Source organism: Eretmochelys imbricata, chromosome 6 (genome assembly GCF_965152235.1).
Source record: "Eretmochelys imbricata isolate rEreImb1 chromosome 6, rEreImb1.hap1, whole genome shotgun sequence".
NCBI lineage: Eukaryota > Metazoa > Chordata > Testudines > Cheloniidae > Eretmochelys > Eretmochelys imbricata.
Window position 1 is genome coordinate 54,789,986 of NC_135577.1, and position 22,962 is coordinate 54,812,947.

Sequence of the window (22,962 nt, forward strand, 5' to 3'; positions counted from 1 at the left end):
ATTCTTGTCAGCAAGTTAAAGAAGTATGGGCTGGATGAATGCACTATAAGGTGGGTAGAAAGTTGGCTAGATTGTCCGGCTCAACGGGTAGTGATCAATGGCTCCATGTCTAGTTGGCAGCCGGTGTCAAGTGGAGTGCCCCAGGGGTCGGTCCTGGGGCCGGTTTTGTTCAATATCTTCATAAATGAGCTGGAGGATGGTGTGGATTGCACTCTCAGCAAATTTGCGGATGATACTAAACTGGGAGGAGTGGTAGATACGCTGGAGGGCAGGGATAGGATACAGAGGGCCCTAGACAAATTGGAGGATTGGGCCAAAAGAAATCTGATGAGGTTCAATAAGGATAAGTGCAGGGTCCTGCACTTAGGACGGAATAACCCAATGCACAAGCTACAGACTAGGGACCGAATGGCTAGGCAGCAGTTCTGCGGAAAAGGATCTAGGGGTGACAGTGGACGAGAAGCTGGATATGAGTCAGCAGTGTGCCCTTGTTGCCAAGAAGGCCAATGGCATTTTGGGATGTATAAGTAGGGGCATAGCGAGCAGATCGAGGGAGGCGATCGTCTCCCTCTATTCGACATTGGTGAGGCCTCATTTGGAGTACTGTGTCCAGTTTTGGGCCCCACACTACAAGAAGGATGTGGATAAATTGGAAAGAGTCCAGCAAAGGGTAACAAAAATGATTAGGGGTCTGGAAACATGACTTATGAGGAGAGGCTGAGGGAACTGGGATTGTTTAGTCTGCAGAAGAGAAGAATGAGGGGAGATTTGATAGCTGCTTTCAACTACCTGAGAGGTGGTTCCAGAGAGGATGGTTCTAGACTATTCTCAGTGGTAGAAGAGGACAGGACAAGGAGTAATGGTCTCAAGTTGCAGTGGGGGAGGTTTAGGTTGGATATTAGGAAAAACTTTTTCACTAGGAGGGTGGTGAAACACTGGAATGTGTTACTTAGGGAGGTGGTAGAATCTCCTTCCTTAGAAGTTTTTAAGGTCAGGCTTGACAAAGCCCTGGCTGGGATGATTTAATTGGGGATTGGTCCTGCTTTGAGCAGGGGGTTGGACTAGATGACCTCCTGAGGTCCCTTCCAACCCTGATATTCTATGATTCTATGACCTCATCTGGAATATTGTGTGCAGTTCTGGTCTCCCATGTTCAAGAAGGATGAATTCAAACTGGAACAGGTACAGAGAAGGGCTACTAGGATGATCCGAGGAATGGAAAACCTGTCTTATGAAAGGAGACTCAAAGGGCTTGGCTTGTTTAGCCTAACCAAAAAAAGGCCGAGGGTAGATATGATTGCTCTCTATAAATATATCAGAGGGATATATACCAGGGAGGGAGAGGAATTATTTAATCTCAGTACCATTGTGGACACAAGAACAAATGGATATAAACTGGCCACCAGGATGTTTAGACTTGAAATTAGATGAAGGTTTCTAACCATCAGAGGAGTGAAGTTTTGGAACAGCCTTCCAAGGGGAGCAGTGGGGGCAAAAGATATATCTGGTTTCAAGACTAAGCTTGATAAGTTTATGGAGGAGATGGTATGATGGGATAACATGATTTTGGCAATTAATTGATCTTTGACTATTAGCGGTAAATATGCCCAATGGCCTGGGATGGGACGTTAGATGCGGTGGGATCTGAGTTACTACAGAGAATTCTTTCCCGGGTGTCTGGCTGTTGAGTCTTGCCCACATGCTCAGGGTTTAGCTGACCACCATATTTGAGGTTGGCAAGGAATTTTCCTCCAGGGCAGATTGGCAGAAGCCCTGGGGGTTTTTGCCTTCCTCTGCGGTGTAGGGCACAGGTCACTTGCTGGAGGATTCTCTGCACTTTGAAGTCTTTAAACCACAATTTGAGGACTTCAATAGCTCAGACATAAGTTAGGGGTTTGTTACGGAGTGGGTGGGTGAGATTCTGTGGCCTGCATTGTGCAGGAGATCACACTAATGATCATCATGGTCCCTTCTGACCTTAAAGTCTATGATTCTATGAGTAAAACACACAAACACCCGAGTTGGCACTAACTAGCTGTAGTAAATCTCATCAGAGAGGCCAGGGCCTGAACTGAAAAGAAATCAGAAAGCACAAAGAATATCTTTCAACCCTGCTTATGAGACACTGCTTTATTGATGAGACAATGTGGAAGCTTGGACTGCTACTACCCATAATATACCTATTCTGTGCAGAAATAGATTATTTCACTCTCCAGGTCTGTCAGTCCCACAATGATCAAAACATCCTGACTTGAAGTGTGGCCTGTATTCTCATAGATCCATGACACACAACACAGTTGCCATCAGAGTAAATGTTTTAATTTAATACAGCTAAGTTTATATTCATGTTTTCATAGCACCAGCTGCTACTGGATGTTAAGGCTACTTTGTGTCACCACACTGATGCAAACTTACCTTAAAGCTGCCTTAAATGCATAGCTATGTATTCCCTTGATGTGGGGGAATCCTCACCTGGTGTACATCTCCACACCAGCCTCTTTCAGTTGGGGGCATGTGGAGGTGGCGTGAGGATGAAAGGTCCTGACTGAGGTTCTAGCAATCCTTGCCAATGTAATGGCTGGCACAGTTCCAGACAACTGCACTTGTATTCCCTGTCCATGGTCCAGCAAGGGCACCCACTAGAGGCTCCAGTACTTTAAACCCCCCCCCCCAGAGGTCTTTCTGTGGTTACAAGTTCATAACTTCCATTAGCTCAGAAGAAGCACCAACATAAATATGTACGTCATTCCTTTATGTAGTTTGGACCTTTGATATTGGTACTCTGGGGACAGATGATCAGCAGACAAAGGTTTGATTAGGCTAAACAAGCCAAGCAGAAGAAGGAAGAGGGGAGATATGATTGCTGTCTATAAATACATCAGAGGGATAAATAATAAGGAGGGAGAGGAGTTATTTAAGTTAAGCACCAATGTGGACACAAGAACAAATGGCTATAAACTGCCCATCAACAAGTTTAGGCTTGATATTAGGCAAAAGGTTTCTAACCATCAGAGGAGTGAAGTTCTTGAAAAGCCTTCCAAGGGGAGCAGTGGGGGCTAAAACAAAACTACCTCACTTCAAGACTGAGCTTGATAAGCTTATGGAGGGGAAGGTATAATGGGAATGACTACTATGGCATGAGGTCCACCAGTGTCTGCCAGTAGCAAAAATCCCTACTGGTTGGAGAGAAGATTCTAGATGGGGAAAGTTCTGAGTTATTACAGATACTTCTTTCCCATGTGCCTGCCTGGTGAGTCTTGACCACATGATCAGGGTCTAACAGATCACCATATTTGGGGTCGTGAAGGAATTTTCCCTCAGGTCAGATTGGCAGAGATCCTGGGAGGGTTTTGCCTTCTTCTGTAGCAAGGGGCACGGGTCACTTGTAGGTTTAAACTAGTGTAAATCATGAATTCTCTGTAAATTTAAGTCTTTAAAACCATGATTTGAGAACTTCAGTAACTCAGCCAGAGGTTAGGTGTCTTTTTCAGGAGTGTGTGTGTGTGGGGGGGGAGGGGGATGGGTATCTGTGGCCTGCAATGTGCAGAAGATGGACTAGATGATCACAATGGTCCCTCCTGACCTTAAAGTGTATGAGTCCCCTCCTCAGGTGAAAGCTTCAAAAGGCTGTGTTGTTGCACAACCAGAGGCAGTATATTTGCCTACACACACGCACTCCCTTCCTCTCCCCCTCATCCCACCCTGAGATCTCCTGGGGAACACATCTAACTTTATTTGTCCCATAAATTCATTCTTGTTTGGTACATTGTTTCAAATAGTTCTTTGAAACTCATAACACTTCATAGGGTTTATAGTTGTCATGTCTACTCCATACAGAAATTACACATAATTCCACAAAAATATATAAACTTTGTATTTGTAATACAATTGACTCCACAGTTATTTGAACTTAATTCAATAAGATCTCCCAAAGATACTGCAGGAAATTGCCATATCTGTCACAATGGTCACTGAAAGCCAGAGGAAATCTGGAATAGCCATTATGGGCTGATTCAGTGCTCTCTCCCCCAGAATCAAGGAAGACAGAAGGGTGTCTTATAGACAGCTTTGTCTTTGACCTACTCCTGGTCTGGCATAGTTGAGTTTTGACCCCATAATGTTGAAATAGGGGGCGCTACAATGCACAGTTCCTTTTGTATAATAAAAGAAACACCAAAGCACTTCATTTCCTGTCTGACCCATCTGTGCTATGAATCAATGGCGTTAAGCATCAACTGAATTCCCAGGTGGATTTTATTCCATTGTAGCACTAACTAAAAAGCTTGAAATCCATTCAGTGATCTGTAGCAATACTTATATTACTCATCTGTAAATACAAATCACCCCATTAGTAACACAGTAAAATCAAGGCTAAACTCATGTTTTCTATGTAATCCACTTCTGATCCTCTGCAGTGGGAGGTAGATGGAGAGATAACTCAGAGCAAGACATATTGCTGCTGAGTAATGGCAGAAACTGGAAAGGTCATGCACTTTAACATGTTCTTGGAGACACAATTACGTGCTATAACCATGAGGGGTATTAATAAGCAGTTCACTAAATTCAGTACAATAACAAAGTGATGGAAATGGACATGCCAACCTGAAAAAATGGAAGAGAACCCACACAAATTGCTGCTGTGACTTAAGTGAGCAAACAAATGGCTCATAAGACTAAATAGATGATTCTGAATAAACCCCTGTAGTTGATTTGCGGCAAGGGTTCCTCCCCCTCCGGGTCCGTGGGAGGCCACTCTACCTCACTACGTCTCTGAGCGTCGCTTACCATGGGGAATTAGCGGCCAACAGGAGTCTGTAGCTTGGGTCTGTGTTCGGGGCAAGCAACAGACACAGTGAGGCTGTCCAGGCCCTTAGTCAGAGTGGGGCAGTGAGTCTGTAGCTCGGGCCTATGGTCAGAGCCAAGCAACAAAACACAGCTAGATAGCCCAGGCTCTTGGTTAAGGCAGGGCAAGGCAAGTCTATAGCTCGGATCTGTGGTTGAGGCCAAGCACCAAGGGGTATGGGCAGAAAAGCAGCAAGCATCCTAGCTCCGGCAGATGGCAGACAAGCACTGGCTTCTTGGTCTAAAGAGGGGGAGACTGCCACCCTGGGGTTCAGGAGGCAGGGGGGACATAGGCCCACCCACTCCACTCCACTGTGAACTAGCCCAGGTCCCTAACAGTGGCAGTAGGGTCTGCCACTGGTCAGCAGGGATCCTGACTGCAACAAGCTGACTGGGTCTATGGAAATAATGCATAATGCTGTTCCTGGGCCACTTCCCAACTCCCCCTCAGGGTGTACCTGAGTTCGTACAGGGCCCTCTAGATTGCCCAGGTAGAATACCTGCTGTAGTCCTGGCAACTCCTCCATGATCTGGTCAGTGTATGGCTCCGGTGGCCCTGGCCAGTTCACAGCTCCATGGGGGGTCTGTAGCAATCTCCCAGCTCAGGAGCAGGCAGAAGGCATCTAGCTCCTCCAGCAGCTGCCCTGCAACTGAGCTCCCAGACCCGACTTTTATACTTCCTGTCCCGCCCACTGACTTCCAGCCGGCGGGGTGAGCATGGCCTGGATCTGCCCAACTGGGCTCTGAGAGTGGTTCCTCCCCGCCTGGGTCCATGGAAGGCCACTCTGCCTCACTACAATCCCTCAGATCTAAATGCCCCTGAAGCTGGTTAGGTCTTGGTATAGAGTGTGACCAACTCTGCACCAACTGGCAAAGGGACATTTTGTGATAAACCATTGATGTGTTGTGGGTAGGCTTGGAAGAGGACTGATCAGATTGGGATCGGGGGGAAGCAAATCCATGCTCTGGCAAGTCTCTTCTTTTTCCTAGCCCTATGGGGGCTATGGCAGGCATGTTTGTGTTGGGGATGGGGAATTAGGGAAGCCTTCAGGGATACTGTTACCTCACCAGGGGCAAAGCATGCCTCAATCTCATCTTTGTCTTTGTGGTGGCATTAGGGCTAAAAAGCTCCCTCATAAAGCAATGTTAGGCAAAGTGTACTATACGGGAAAGTATTGAGAAGCACTTACCCAGTGAGATCCCCAGAAGGCACGAAGCCTCAGGTAATGCTTCTTGGTTTGTGAGGGGAGCATAGCCACTGCAATAACATTTGACAGGGTGTAGCATATTCCCATCCCTTTTAGGTGAGGCCAGCTCTTCTGCCTGGTGCTCCTGGAAGCCATTTTCAATCCACCCACCTCCACCCACTTTGAGGAGTCAGCAGAAGGAGGGGAGCCCAACATTTGTGATTATACCCAGCCTCTGTAGATGATTTCAGAAGGGGAGAAGTCTCTCTGCATTGCTATGCACCCATACACCCCTGTTCCCTGGGACCTTTCATAACTAGGACTCAGTCTAACCCTGTCTTTTTTAAAAAAAGAAAAGGCAAACTCCTGAAGGAATGATACCAATGATGTAGTCAGATAATTCAAGTCTTCTACAGCAAAAGACTTAGACCTTTTCTACAGCAAGGGCATTAGATCTTTTCTGATTCTATACAGTATTCCCTTGGGTACAGAATGTGACGAAAGACCACAGTGAAATAGCTTTTGCTTAGAAAAGTAGTGTAGGTTTCTGAATTTCTGGTGTTAGAAATCCCAATTTTGACTAGGTAAGGTAGTGTATTCATGACCCATAGCATCCTCCTGGCTGTCTGCCCCTTGCCAGGTCTTCTGTAGCTTGGCCTTCCAGACAAATCACATAAAGAGCTGTCCCCTTGCCGGATTACAAGAAGGTCCAATTAAAAGGTCACAAAACATTCCAACACGAAAGAGCTGCCAGCTACCCCTTCTGGGGAATCAGTCTTGTACCCCATCCTGGGCTTAATATTCCTTCTATTGGGCTTCCTCAGGGGCTGGGAGGGGAACACAGGCCTACCCTCTGCTCTGGGTTCTGGCCCAGGGACCCTGTATTGAGCAGCTAGGTCCGCTTCCTTAGGCATACTGCTGTTTCCTTGGGACTAGTCCTACCTGCAAGTCCCCTTGTGCTGTTGTTTTTGTGGATACAGATTAACACGACTACCCCCAAGTAGCTCACCAACCAAGACAGCTTTTGTGGGGTGAAGCTCTCTGGGCAACCATGAAGAAATACAATGTTGGTCGTAATCTTATTCTTGCCATTAAACAACTGTATGCCAAGGCCAGCAGTGCAGTTCTTGTCAATGGCACAATAGGAGAGTGGTTTCACACCACTGTTGGAGTCTGGAAAGGCTGCCTTCTTTTGCCCACACTGTTCAACATCTACTTGGAGCGCATAATGACTGATGCCCTAGAAGATCACATATGTATGTTGTGAGGGCCATAACAGGGTTCAAAAAAGAACTACATAAATTCATGGCTATTAGCCAGGATGGGTAAGGAATGGTGTCCCTAGCCTCTGTTTGCCAGAAGCTGGGAATGAGGAAGTTCCTCTTCACATAGCACACAGTCAGTCTGTGGAACTCGTTGCCTGAGGAGGTTGTGAAAGCTAGGACTATAACAGGGTTTAAAAGAGAAATAGATAAATTCATGGAGGTTAAGTCCATTAATAGCTATTAGCCAGGATGTGCAAGGAATGGTGTCCCTCACCTCTGTTTGTCAGAGGGTGGAGATGGATGGCCGGAGAGAGATCACTTGATCATTGTTAGGTTCACTCCCTCTGGGGCACCTGGCATTGGCCACGGTCAGCAGACAGGATACTGGGCTGGATGGACCTTTGGTCTGACCCAGGATGGCCATTCTTATGTTCTTATCCTCCAAGGGACAGTACAAGGGAAGACAAGAAGAGGTAGACAGAAGAAGAGATGGATTGACAACATAAAAGAGTGGACAGGAATGGACTTCGCAGAGACTCAAGCACCGACACCCAATTGTCAGGGGTGGAAACAATTGGTTGAATGCTCATCAATGATGGCACCCCACCAACCAATGAGGTTATGGGAGTGATGATGTTGATAATTATCTGTGTCTCTGGGAACTGTTACGTAACCCCCAAGGGGGTTGTTGGGATGGGCCTTTCCACTTTATGAGGCTCTGACCCAGGGCCTTTTCGGCTACCAGTGGTCTGGCAGCCAAGGCTGCCCTTCTTGGGCCTCTTCCTCGCATCTCACCCCCTCGCTCCCCGGTCAGCTTAATCCAAGCCTTTCCCCTGTTGGGGAAGTCCAAACCAAAATAAGTAAGAGGGGATTACCACTGTTCAGGGTCCACAGTTGTGGGAGATGGGATACTTCCCTCTCTGGGATAGGTCCTCCCTTCCCTCAGGGAGGGCCCCTTTGAGCAGCTGTGACATGGCCTTTAGTCCTCTCTGCTGGAGCTGTGGGCTGCAGGTCTGCTCACCTGCAGGTCTGCTACCCAAATGAGCTAATTCCACGCCTTTTAATTCCTCCAGCAGATGGAGCATTTACTGCAGGTGTAGTGGGGTGGGGCTGTCTGAGCCCAAAATAATTCCTTAGCCCCTTGTTGCCCAGTTTAGGCTTTGTATACCCCATCACACAGGGCATGTGAGTGCAGGCATCGAAGAACATATTGGGATAAGCAGTTTAATCACTCTCAGCAGCCTCCTCTTCCATCTCCTCCTCTTCACTGAGAGCAGATGAGGTCAGGGAACACAGTTTGAGCTACATGAATACACACGCTCACACTTGTCAGTACTCCCGCATGTTCCTGGAGCTCAGTGTGGGTAGTAAACATGGGGACATTCCCACACAAGCACAAAAAAGAGTAAACAAGCTTTTTCTTTTTTTGTATGCCTTGTTAAATAATTCATAACTCATATAATGGTTCTGTTCTGAGAGTAGAATATTTTTCCATGTAGGAAAGAACAACCTGATATTGCTTTTTCTGCTTTTTTTTTCTTCTTCTTCTCTAAAGGTCTGGCAACATGCATTGAACAGTGAAGCTGGAAATGGAGGTTAATGATGGACACTTGCATTTGAGCTAATGAATTAGTTTTCTTGAAGGTGGCTCACTAGAAAAGAAAGGGCATCTTAAAGGAAAGGCCTTTTTGAGCCCTGAATCACTCCAGCAGTGCAAAGCGCTAGAGGGGGGTGTGCAGATACATTTTTCAAGAAGCCATGTGTTTTCAAAGTTATTTTCTCAAATGCTGTAATTTTATTAGCCACTGGACTGAAATGAAGAGCGGTTACCACTTTTTGTAAATCAAACATGTTTAGCAATTTATGTGGAATAGTCAATTGCTTACAAATGTAACAACTCCCAATTTGTAATCACTGCATGGGGATACAAACACACAGCCCTAACAGAACACCAGACGCTAGAAGTACCTTAACAGCATCATGTTTGGTTGCACTCTGGATCGATCGATATACTATTTGATTTCGGTTAACTATTTAAAATGTTCAAATAATTAATGTTTGTTACAGAGGACACAAAAAAATCCAGTATTTAAAATGTTACCTAATTCATCACTCAGAAGGTACCAGTGACAGCCTCTAACACAGAAGCATGAAAGCTAACACAATTGCAATAAGTATGTATGTGCACAGACAGTAGAACAAAGAGATTGCAGAGTAGTTACTGAATCATAAGTGCATGTGATCTGAGGCAGTTGTTTTATCACTGTACTGATGATCTATTCTGAACAGAGATCTCATTAAAAATTTACTTCTAACAATGGAGTACTGCTCCAAATACTCCAACAGTGAGCAGTTGGGCATTTTGTACCAGGACAGAGATATTTTCAGGCAAATCCTATAAAGAAGAGCCAATGTTGTTATCACCAAGAGCATTTTGGCCAGCTGGCAGCTAAGTTAATGGTTTTAATAAAAACACAATCCAGACATGCTGTATCTAGTGTGCATTAGGATTAGTTATTATACCATCAAAGTAGAAATACTTGTCGGTTCATAAATTCAAGGTAGCCCTTAAAGAACTAAGTGGGGTGAAATTATTACAAGTCTGACACAAAGGAGAGAGTTTGTCTCAAAGGGCTCCATAGATATAGAAATTGCAATCAATTATTCCTTTACTTTTGCTGTTTAGGGTGGGGTTTTTTTTGTTTGTTTTTTGTTTTTTGGTTTTTTGGTTTTTTTTGCATGCCACAAGTGGATTTAAGGGGCTTAGGAGGTATAGCTCAAACACAAAAGATCCTTTCTAAGTATCTAAGTATTCAAAAGGATAAGTGTAAGAATGCATTTTGGGTATGTGTAGCAACTACGGTGATAGTTCAGATAGAAGCCAGAGTGTCATGGACATAAAATGGGCATCACATTAGCCATCAAATATCACTGTGCATTACATCTGGCATTGTGCAGGTGCATGTCATCAGCAGAGTAAAGCGTATGGATAACTTGACTCATCAAAGATGTGGCACATTAAACTTATTAGGCCTGGCGGGCTCTTCAAATAAAACTGAAAATTTTAAAGTAAATTTTACATATTTGTCTACAGGCTACTGAAATGTAGGCTCCTGCTGTAACCAATGAGAAATGTGTTATTGATTTCACTTCATTGGGAGCAGGATTGTGCTTGTTCTTGCACTAAGGTGCAGAATCTCATCTCAGTTACCGTGGTGTAAATACAGAGTAACTTTATTGAAATCAATGAAGTTATACCAGATTTAGATGACTATAAAGTATCTGGTCCTAAAGCTCTTGCTGTAGGAGTCTGTCACAAATCCTAGCTTGAGCCCCTTCCTGGCCTCCCACTGGGACTGCTGTGAGGGGGATCCAAGTCTCTATGCTCTAGATCCAGAGGGTGCTTTAAGCTTCTAGAACAGTGGCAGGCAAACCACGGTCTGCGGGCTGGATCCGGCCTGCCAGCCATTTTAAGCTGGCCCTCGAGCTCCTGCTGGGGAGCGGGGTCTTGCACTTGCCCCGCTCTGGCATTCCACCGCTGCAGCCAGGGAGCAGGGTCGGGGGCCACTCCATGCAGCTCCCGGAAGCAGTGGCATGGCCCCGCTCCGGCTCCTATGTGTAGTGGCAGCCAGGGGGCTCTGCTCTGCATGCTGCCCCCGCTCCAAGCACTGCCCCCACAGCTCCCATTGGCCAGGCATTCTATGGACGGGGCAGCACATAGGGCCACCTGGCCATGGTTCCGCATAGGAGCCAAAGTGGGGACAAGGCTGCTGCTTCCAGGACCCACTTCAGGTAAGCGCTACCTGGGGCCTGCAGCCCTGAGCCCCTCCCCACACCCCAACACCCTGCCCCAGCCTTAATCCCCCTCCCGCCCTCCAAACCCCTCGGTCCTAGCCCAGAGCATCCTCCTGCACCCCAAACTCCTCATCCCCAGACCCACCTCGGAGCCTGCACCCCCAACCAGAGCCCTCACCACCTCCCACACCCCAAACCCAGTTTTCTGAGCATTCATGGTCCATCATACAATTTCTATTCCCAGATGTGGCCCTTATGCCAAAAAGTTTGCCCACCTCTGTTCTAGAATCTGAATGGAGTCCAGCCACTTTCCCTATCTGAGGGTCCCTATGCACACTCTCAGGATGCAGACATGCTATCTGGCACCCTCCTCTGAGTGTTGGAACCAATTTTCCAACTACCTAGCCGGTATGGGCACAGCACTGACCCTTCAGGCTCCCCCATACTTAAACACACCCCTTTTCCAGAATTCTACCCAACAGTGTGATTGTTTTACAATTTCTCTCTCTTAGGGACGTACAGAAGTTGTGGAACAGTCAATACGTATATACATATATACTTTGCAGTCCCCAAACTGTGGGGTGTGCCCAGCTAGGAGGGCACGGAGGAACGTTCGGAGGGGCGTGGTGGGCCGCAAGCCAGCTCTGCTCCCGGTCCCTGGCCCCGGCCCCTGGTCACGGCTCAGCCATCGGCCCCCACTCCTGGCCCTGACTCCTAGCCACCAGCCCGTTCTCAGCCCCCGGCCCCTGCTCCTAGCTGTGGCTCAGCCATCTGCCCCCACTCTCAGCCCAGTCCCCACTTTCGGCTGCCAGCCCCTGAACCCCACTCTCAGCCCCCACCTCCCTGGCTGCAGCTCTGCTTCCAGTCCCCAGTCATAGCCCCCAGCCTGGCCACGACTGCACTCCTGGCTTGGGGCATGCAGACACATTCCATTACTGGTGAGGGCGAGGTGAGGGGGTCAAGGGCAAAAGTTTGGGCACCATTATTGTACAGTCTAACATCTTCATGTTCTTTTATCCATAGCCATATAAAGCACAGAAGAGAACATACATATAAAACAATATATGCTATAATGAACGTCCCTTTCTAGATCACCCTTCCCTTGTAAATCCTTAGGAACTATCTGGGTCTGGGAAGGCAGGCAGGCAGGGTGTTCCTTTCCTCATGCAAGAAGTTATCTGGTGAGTGATCTCTGACTGGAGAAAAAGTCCCTGCTACCCCCCAAAGGAGACACAGTGTCCTGTGTCAGGTGACACCCTGGCCAGCTTCCTCACATGAGTACAAACACTGAGGTGACTGTTGCTAAGGTGGCTTCTTCCTTGCTAAACCAGTTCTTGTGGGCAGGGACCAGTCTTTTGTCTAGAGCAAACAGATTTCCATTGATTGAGTGGGTACTTTAGAGCCACACTCTATTATTCTTTTGCCACCAGCTTTTGGAACATGGGGTGAACAGACCATAGAGAAGACAAAAGGTAGCATGTTCAAAATGGAGTTTGCAATTTACACAGATGCACAGTGTTCATAATTTCACGTACAATTCATAAATTGTACCGACATATTCACACAAGTAGTGCCAGGAATATCAATGAGAAAAGGAGTACTTGTGGCACCTTAGAGACTAACAAATTTATTTGAGCATAAGCTTTCGTGAGCTACAGCTCACTTCATCAGATGCATTCAGCTGTAGCTCACGAAAGCTTATGCTCAAATAAATTGTTTAGTATCTAATGTGCTACAAGTACTCCTTTTCTTTTTGCGAAGACAGACTAATACGGCTGCTACTCTGAAACCAGTAATATCAATGAAACTACTTGCATGGTAATTATGCAAATAATTGGTGTGAGACTTGTCCCATAAATGTAACGAACCAAAGTAGCCTTCTAGAAGTAAATATTTCGTACTAGACCACCTTCCTAAATTTAGAGGATTTCCCTTCTCTTTCATAAAGTCACCTCTAATGTGCTAATGAGTAAAGTATAACAAATTACATTTCTGTTGCCATAGCAACATACTTTTTCTTACGTACTGTCAGGCTGAATGCTATTTTTTGTTCTTTCCTACTGCTTTGTTTTAGCAGGATAAAGGCCTTCTCTGTAATAAATGCAATTTTGCTTTTCTTTATTATAATGAATAAATAAATTTAAGCAAAGGATATATATCCTAATAATAGAACACATTCATACTTAATTACTGGGTACCATTATTCTGAAGGCATAATGTTGCTGACAAACATAGTGGTGCCCTCCTCCACAGAGTAATTAATAGTATTGGTTATTGTACTATACGTTTTTCTCTTTTGTCAGACATAATTTGTTAAGTAAATTAGATACTGAAATACGTATGGCTTAAAAGATAGCAAATAATAAAGTATTAGCAAGTATTTAATGAGACTGAAATAACTCAAGGGAAAAATAGTATTCTGATGCAAACAGTTGCCATAGTAATGACTTAAAACCCACAATAATAATAATAATAATTAATAATAATTTTAGAGCCTGTACATTTTTTCCTGTGTTTTTTAAAAAGAGGATACCAGTTCTCCACACCAGGTGAAATTCTCCCATTTGGGAAATCCTCACAGACCAAATCACCATTGGTTTTGGATGTCAACAGAATATGTCCTGCTGTCTTTCAAGATCTGGGTCTCCTATTGGGTTCAGCAGGACTTCATCATAAAGAATCACTGTCAGGCTGTGATCCGCAGTGTTCTTAAGGCTATTTTTCTGGTGCCAACTTCTTTCATATCTCTAACATACGTTCTAATAAAGGTTTCTGTTGAAGATGAGGACTGAGAGGTCAGATATTTGAAAAGTGTGTGCCCACGGGTAACAGGGTGCTTTTGTTTTTTATCATTTTTTCTGTATGAGTTTGTTTGAAATCATAGAATCATTGACTCCTAGGACTGGAAAGGACCTCAAGAAGTGATCTAGTCCAGTCCCCTGCATACTGTTGTATAATTGTTGCTGTTGTTGGGGCATTTGGGGAATTGTATAGTTGTTGTTGTTGGGGCATTTGAGGCACCACATGCTATGATAGGCATATGTAGGACCCAGGGATCTTGAAAAGTGTGTTGTGGGAGGGATTCATCATCATACTAGTGGAGATATATATGCAGGTTTTGTATCTGTTGTTTTGGTAGGGTCTGCTGCTGCTTTGAGTTGGTGTGTCCTGGTCTGCAGGGAGCTTGCTTTCTTATAATGAGCTTGGCAAGATGCAGAGTGGTTTAAAGTCCAGAAGAGGGGGTTCAGGAAAGGTTTATTTCAGGATGTGGTCCCCATTAAATATGGATTAAAATTATTTGATGGTAACCCATATGGATTCTAGTGTGGGATAGTAGGTGATAACTAGAGGTGTGTGGTCAGTGTTTCCTGCACTCAAGAAAGAGATCTTGGAGTCATTGTGGATAGTTCTCTGAAAACATCTACTCAATGTGCAGCGGCAGTCAAAAAAGTGAACAGAATGCTGGGAATAATTAAGAAAGTGATAGATAATAGGACACAAAATATCATGTTGCCTCTATATAAATCCATGGTACTCCCACATCTTGAACACTGCATGCAGATGTGGTCACCCCATCTCAAAAAAGATATATTAGAATTGGAAAACGTTCAGGAAAGGGCAACAAAAATTATTAGGGGTATGGAACGGCTGCTATATGAGGAGAAATTAATAAGACTGGGACTTTTCATCTTGGAAAAGAGACGGCGAAGGGGAGATATGATAGAAGTCTATAAAATCATGACTGATGTAGAGAAAGTAGCTAGGGAAGTGTTTACTACTTCTCATAACACAAGAACTCGGGGTCACAAAATGAAATTAATAGGCAGCAGGTTTAAAACAAATAAAAGGAAGTATTTCTTCACACAATGCACAGTCAACTTGTGGAACTCCTTACCAGAGGACATTGTGAAGGCCAAGAACATAACAGGATTCAAAAAAGAACTCCATAAATTCATGGCTATTAGCCAGGATGGGTAAGGAGTAGTGTCCCTAGCCTCTGTTTGCCAGAAGCTGGGAATGAGCAACAGGGGATGGATCATTTGTTGATTACCTGTTCTGTTCATTCCCTCTGGGGCACCTGGCACTGGCCACTGTTGGAAGACAGGATACTGGGCTAGATGGACCCTTGTTTTGACCCAGTAGGGCCATTCTTACAGACACTTATGTAAGTGTCTGTCAGTAGATAACAGATTTTTTGGTGTATCTGGGGTGATTGCTGGGTCCATGGATATGAGTTTGGTGATTCATGGCTTTTTTATATATAGTCATTTGTAAATTTCCATTCCCGAAGCTGATTGTGTTGTCCAGAAAGTTCATTCTGGTGTAGGAGCGTTCTATCGAGAGTTTGATGGATGGGTGGTGGTTGCTGAAGTTGTGGTGGAAAGCTGAGGGAGTTTAGGTCATCTGTTCAGAAGATGAAAATATTATTAATGTACATCAGGTATACTGTTGGTTTCATGGTGCAGTTTTCCAGAAATTCTTCCTCTAGATGGCTCTCTGATATGCCACTTCTTCTAGTGCCCATGGCTGTTCCCATGGTTTGGAAAATTCGTTTGTTAAATGTAAATCTGTTGTGGGTATAATGAAATGGGTGAGTCTGGCAATGTGTTTAGGGTGGATTTCTGAGCATTGTTCATTATCTGATAGGTATTTTAGGCAGTCAGTGCTGTCATCATAGTCAGGGATGTTGGTGTAAAGGGATGGCAGGGCTGATGTTGCAGAATTTCTAGAAGAAGTTGGTAATGTCTTGAGAAGAAGCTGGCCCTTTGGATGGCAAGTGGTTTGAGGATGGTTTCTAACAGTCCCGTTATTCTTCCAGTAAGAGTTCCATGGCCAGTTCTGATGAGGCTGGATCCCTTGTTCGTGTATCTTGGGAAGCATGTAGAAGGTCATTGGGGTGAGTTTGTGGGGGATGAGGTTTAGAGTTTTTCTTTGAGTTGTTTGGGGAAAGATTTGATGGCATCTTTAAATTCCTATGTGAATTATGGTGTAGGGTCTTCAAGAGTTCTCTATAATAGGTGATGTTGGAGAGTTAGCTGTTGGCTTCATTAATGTCGTCATCATTAAGGCTATATTTTAGTCACGGGTATTTTTAGTAAAAGTCACGGACAGGTCACGGGCAGTAAACAAAAATTCACAGTCTGTGACCTGTCATAAGAACATAAGAATGGTCATACTGGGTCAGACCAAAGGTCCATCCAGCCCAGTATCCTATCTACCAACAGTGGCCAATGCCAAGTGCCTCAGAGGGAGTGAACCTAACAGGTAATAATCAAGTGATCTCTCTCCTGCCATCCACCTCCACCCTCTGACAAACAGAGGCTAGGGACACCATTCCTTACCCATCCTGCCTAATAGCCATTAATGGACTTAATCTCCATGAATTTATCCAGTTCTCTTTTAAACCCTGTTATAGTCTAGCCTTCACAACCTCCTCAGGCAAGGAGTTCCACAGGTTGACTGTGCGCTGTGTGAAGAAGAACTTCTTTTTATTTGTTTTAAACCTGCTACCCATTAATTTCATTTGGTGGCCCCTAGTTCTCATCTGATGGGAACAAGTAAATAACTTTTCCTTATTCACCTTCTCCACACCACTCATGATTTTATATACCTTTATAATATTTCCCCTAGTCTCCTCTTTTCCAAGTTGAAAAGTCCTACCCTCTTCAATCTTTCCTCAAATGGGACCCGTTCCAAACCCTTAATCATTTTAGTTGTCCTTTTCTGAACCTTTTCTAATGCCAGACTATCTTTTTTGAGATGAGGGGACCACATCTGTACACAGTATTCAAAATGTGGGTGCACCATGGATTTATATAAGGGCAATAAGATATTCTCTGTCTTATTCTTGATCCCTTTTTTAATGATTCCTAACATCCTGTTTGGTTTTTTTCACTGCTGCTGCACACTGCATGGATGTCTTCAAAGAACTAGCCACGATGACTCCAAGATCTTTCTCCTGATTAGCTGTAGCTAAATTAGCCCCCATCATATTGAATGTATAGTTGGGGTAATTTTTTTTCCAATGTGCATTACTTTACATTTATCCACATTAAATTTCATTTGCCATTTTGTTGCCCAATCACTTAGTTTTGTGAGATCTTCTTGAAGTTCTTCACAGTCTGCTTTGGTCTTAACTACCTTGAGCAGTTTAGTATCATCTGCAAACTTTGCCACCTCACTGTTTACCCCTTTCTCCAGAGCATTTATGAATAAGTTGAATAGGATTGGTCCTAGAACTGACCCTGGGGGAACACCACTCAGTACCCCTGTCATTTCTGAAAATTTACCATTTATTCCTACCCTTTGTTCCCTGTCTTTTCGCCAGTTCTCAATCCATGAAAGGATCTTCCCTCTTATCCCATGACAACTTAATTTACATAAGAGCCTTTGGTAAGGGACCTTGTCAAAGGCTTTCTGGAAATCTAAGTACACTACGTCCACTGGATCCCCCTTGTCCACATGTTTGTTGACCCCCCTCAAAGAACTCTAATAGATTAGTAAGACATGATCTCCCTTTACAGAAACTGTGTTGACTTTTGCGCAACAATTTATGTTCTTCTAAGTGTCTGACAATTTTTTTCTTTACTATTGTTTCAACTAATTTGCCTGGTACTGACATTAGACTTATGGTCTGTAATTGCCAGGATAACCTCTAGAGCCCTTCTTAAATATTGGCATTACATAATTATCTTCCAGTCATTGGATACAGTAGCTGATTTATAGGACAGGTTACAAACCACAGTTAGAAAAGGAGTACTTGTGGCACCTTAGAGACTAACCAATTTATTTGAGCATAAGCTTTCGTGAGCTACAGCTCACTTCATCGGATGCATACTGTGGAAACTGCAGAAGACATTATATACACAGAGACCATGAAACAATACCTCCTCCCACCCCACTCTCCTGCTGGTAATAGCTTATCTAAAGTGACCACTCTCTTTACAATGTGTATGAAAATCAAGGTGGGCCATTTCCAGCACAAATCCAGGTTTTCTCACCCCCCCCCCCAAACACACACACACACACAAACTCACTCTCCTGCTGGTAATAGTTCATCCAAAGTGACCACTCTCCCTACAATGTGCATGATAATCAAGGTGGGCCATTTCCAGCACAAATCCAGGTTTTCTCACCCTCCCCCCCACCCCCAAACACAGACTCACTCTCATGCTGGTAATAGCTCATCCAAACTGATCACTCTCCTTACAAAGTGTATGATAATCAAGGTGGGCCATTTCCAGCATAAATCCAAGTTTAACCAGAACGTCTGGGGGGGGTGGGGGGGGTAGGAAAAAACAAGGGGAAATAGGCTACCTTGCATAATGACTTAGCCACTCCCAGTCTCTATTTAAGCCTAAATTAATAGTATCCAATTTGCAAATGAATTCCAATTCAGCAGTTTCTCGCTGGAGTCTGGATTTGAAGTTTTTTTGTTTTAAGATAGCAACCTTCATGTCTGTAATTGCATGTCCAGAGAGACTGAAGTGTTCTCCGACTGGTTTATGAATGTTATCATTCTTGACATCTGATTTGTGTCCATTTATTCTTTTACGTAGAGACTGTCCAGTTTGACCAATGTACATGGCAGAGGGGCATTGCTGGCACATGATGGCATATATCACATTGGTAGATGTGCAGGTGAATGAGCCTCTGATAGTGTGGCTGATGTTATTACCACCAGGAGAGTGAGTTTGTGTGTGTGTGTTGGGGGGGGTGGTGAGAAAACCTGGATTTGTGCTGGAAATGGCCCACCTTGATTATCATACACATTGTAAGGAAAGTGATCACTTTAGATAAGCTATTACCAGCAGGAGAGTGGGGTGGGAGGAGGTATTTTTTCATGCTTTGTGTGTATATAAAAAGATCTTCTACACTTTCCACAGTATGCATCCGATGAAGTGAGCTGTAGGTCACGAAAGCTTATGCTCAAATAAATTGGTTAGTCTCTAAGGTGCCACAAGTACTCCTTTTCTTTTTGCGAATACAGACTAACACGGCTGTTACTCTGAAACCACAGTTAATAGTTCCGCAATTTCACATTTGAGTTCTTTCAGAACTCTTGGGTGAATGCCATGTGGTCCCGGTGATTTGTTACAGTTAAATTTCTCAATTAATTCCAAAACCTCCTCTAGTGACACTTCAATCTATGACAATTCCTCAGATTTGTCACGTACAAAAGATGGCTCAGGTTTGGCAATCTCCCTAACATCCTCAGCCATGAAGACTGAAGCAAAGAATTCATTTAGTTTCTCTGCGATGACTTTATCGTCTTTAAGTGCTCCTTTTGTATCTCGATCGTCCAGAGGCCCCACTGGTTGTTTAGCAGGCTTCCTGCTTTTGATGTACTTAAAAAACAATTTATTATCTTTTGATTTTTTGGCTAGCTGTTCTTCAAACAACTTTTTGGCTTTTCTTATTACATTTTTACATTTAATTTGGCTGTGTTTATACGCCTTTCTATTTACCTCACTAGGATGTGACTTCCACTTTTTAAAAGATGCCTTTTTATCTCTCACTGCTTCTTTTACATAGTTGTTAAGCCACGGTGGCTCTTTTTTAGTTCTTTTACTGTGATTTTTTTTTTAATTTGGGGTATACATTTAAGTTGAGCCTCTATTATGGTGTCTTTGAAAAGTGTCCATGCAGCTTGTAGGGATTTCACTCTAGTCACCGTACCTTTTAATTTCTTTTAACTAACCTCCTCATTTTTTGCATAGTTCCCCTTTCTGAAATTAAATGCCACAGGGTTGGGCTGTTGAGGTGTTCTTCCCACCACAGGAATGTTAAATGTTATTATATTATGATCTCTATTTCCAAGCGGTCCTGATATAGTTACCTCTTGGACCAGATCCTGCGCTCCACTGAGGACAAGATCGAGATTTACCTCTCCCCTTGTGGGTTCCTGTACCAGCTGCTCCAAGAAGCAGTCATTTAAAGTATCGAAAATTTTGTCTCTGCATTTTGTCCTGAGGTGACATGAACCCAGTCAATATGGGGATAATTGAAATCCCACACTATTATTGAGTTTTTTATTTTGATAATCTCTCTAATCTCCCTTAGCATTTCATCGTCACTATCACTGTCCTGGTCAGGTGGTCGATAATAGATCTCTACTGTTATATTCTTATTAGGACATGGAATTACTATCCACAGAGATTCTATGGAACATGTGGATTCATTTAAGTTTTTTATTTCATTTGATTCTACATTTTCTTTCACATACAGTGCCACTCCCCACTTTGCCCCCCCCCCCACCCCGCATGACCTGTTCTGTCATTCCGATATATTTTGTATCCCGGAATGATTGTAGTCCCATTGATTGTCCTCACTCCACCAGGTTTCTGTGATGCCTATTACATCAATATCCTCCTTTAACACAAGGCACTCTAGTTCACCCATCTGTCCATGACTTCTACTAAGAACACCAGTGAATAAAACTTGCGGGGCTGCCCGGAGGTCCCATGAGTGCTGGGGGAGGGTGGCCCAGCTGCTTGGTGGGGGGGCTGCCTGGCCTTGCCTCTTCCTAGCAGCTAAGTAGGAGGATGTTGCCACTTCCAGGGAGACCCCCAGGTAAGCGCTGCTTAAGAGCCCACCTCACTCTGTCCCATGCCCAAGTCCCTCCCACACCCGAACTCTGCTGCTGGGGAGGCGGGGGGGTGCGCAGGGGCCTGAGACTCCCCCAGCAGCAGCCGGGGTGCCTGGTGCAGGGGCTGCTTGAGTTTCCCTGAGCCAGGTGCACCAGCCGCTGCAAAAGTCACGGAGGTCACGAAAAGTCACTGAATCCGTGACTTCCATGACAAACTCACAGCGTTAGTCATCATGATTGAGAACTATGATGGCTCCCCCTTTGTCTGATGGTTTGGTCACCCTGTGGTAGGGATGTGATTACAATACAATTACAATATTATATGTGTGCATTTGACATATTTACAATATTACATAAGTTTTAAATTAAAAATATCTAGGGATAGATTCTGTGCTGAACCACCTGAGAGATGGCTAACAAGAGGCTCATCCCAAAGGAGTTGAGTGGGGGCATTAAACCACCTTTTTACCTCCTGGATTACTGTGAGGGCCACAACAATCCCCTTGTTGTACAAGAGATGAGTAAAACGAATTCTAAGCTCTGGGTCAGAAAGTCAGAGATGTAAATCAGTCAGTCAGAATTTAAGGCCAGAAGGTACACTAGATCCTCTTGTCTGACCTGCTGTATAACACAGGCCACTAACATCATCCAGAACCAACACACTACTCCAACAACTGCAATGAGACCAACGTATTACAGCTAACAGGAGACTAGACTATTATGTGGCAGAGGTAGAGAATAGGACTGAGGAGTACCAAATCCTGCTACTGGAAATACTGAGAGCTATTCAGCACCTTTGAATCCATTTGGGTGGGGGTGGATAGCATGTACGTGCACTAGTCTTTTTTCAGAATGAAGCAGTCTAAGCATAATTTATTTAAGGATAATTGAATGCCCTTGCAAAAATGTCTTTCACCAAGAACATTGGTTTGCCACTTCAGGAAGGAAAACATATATGTATATATAGAGAGAAAGGACTGTTCAAGGGGAACACACACTGTATAGAAAATAATGAACTACATGCAATGTAGACAAAAACAACCCACTGTTCTGTCAGTGGGAAATGTGTAAATTGACAACCTACATTTTTCTCTCAGTGTCAGTCATGGGTTAGGTACAGGGGTGTCTGCTCCAAATGAATTGTCTGCAGTGGGTGAACTAAAAAGGAGAGACTGAAGGAAAAAGCAGGAGATTAGCATTGGTGGAGTCAGTCACATTGTGGTTATTTTGTTCCTGCATAAGATGTAACTGACATGATGAGCAGATGTATGAAAGATGATATCAAAGACATGATGTTGGTTCATTGCCATTAATTAACTAGTGGCTCACATTTTGTAAGGTGAATTCTCTGGCAGCTGATGTCTCATTCCCCAGCTATCTACAACAGTCTCCCCAATCCCCCTTTTGTGACACTCCAACTTGTAAGTAAAACAAACAAAAAAGTGTAATTGTTTTAAAATGTTGTACTTCAATTACTCCTTAACTTTAAAATGTTAAATTGGGTTTTAAACAGCTGTAATTCCTTTGTTCTTTGCAATTATATAACAGTCTGAAAAATTCATTTTAGTATATTATAAAGCCAGAAGAGTCCATTGTGATCGGCCACTGGAGTTTCATGAATTAATTCATGTTTGAACTATAGAATATCTTTTAGGAAAAAAAAAACAATCAATGTGGTGTTTAAAATTTGCAGATATGGAGGATCCATCCCAGTCCTTTGTAAGTTGTTCCAATGGATAATTTAAAATATACACCTTTTTTGTAGTATGAATTTTTCTAGCTTCACCGATTTGAATCTTTTTTTACCTTTCTCTACTAGACTAAAGAACCCTCTATTCTCAATTTTATGTTTCCCATGAAGATACTTACAGACTGCTCAAGTAACCCCTTTATATTCTCTTGGTGAAGCTAAACATATCGAGCTCCTTGAGTATTTCACTTTATGGCTTTATTTTTTTCAAATCCTTTAAATCAATCTCATGGTTCTTCTTTGAAATGTCTCATTTATCAACATCCTTCTTGAAATGTGGACACCAGAACTGGGCACAGGATTCCAGTAACTCATACCATTGCCAAACACAGAGGTAATATGGTTTATCTGCTACTACTTGGCACCCCTGTTTATCTACCCAGTGATCACGTTAGCCCTTTAGGCTGCAGCATTGCACTAGGAGCTCATGTCCAGCTGATCATCCATCATGATCCCCAAGTCCTTTTCAGAGTCATTGCTTCCCAGGATAAAGTCCCCTTACATTCATAGATCTTCATTGTTATATTTCAAAAT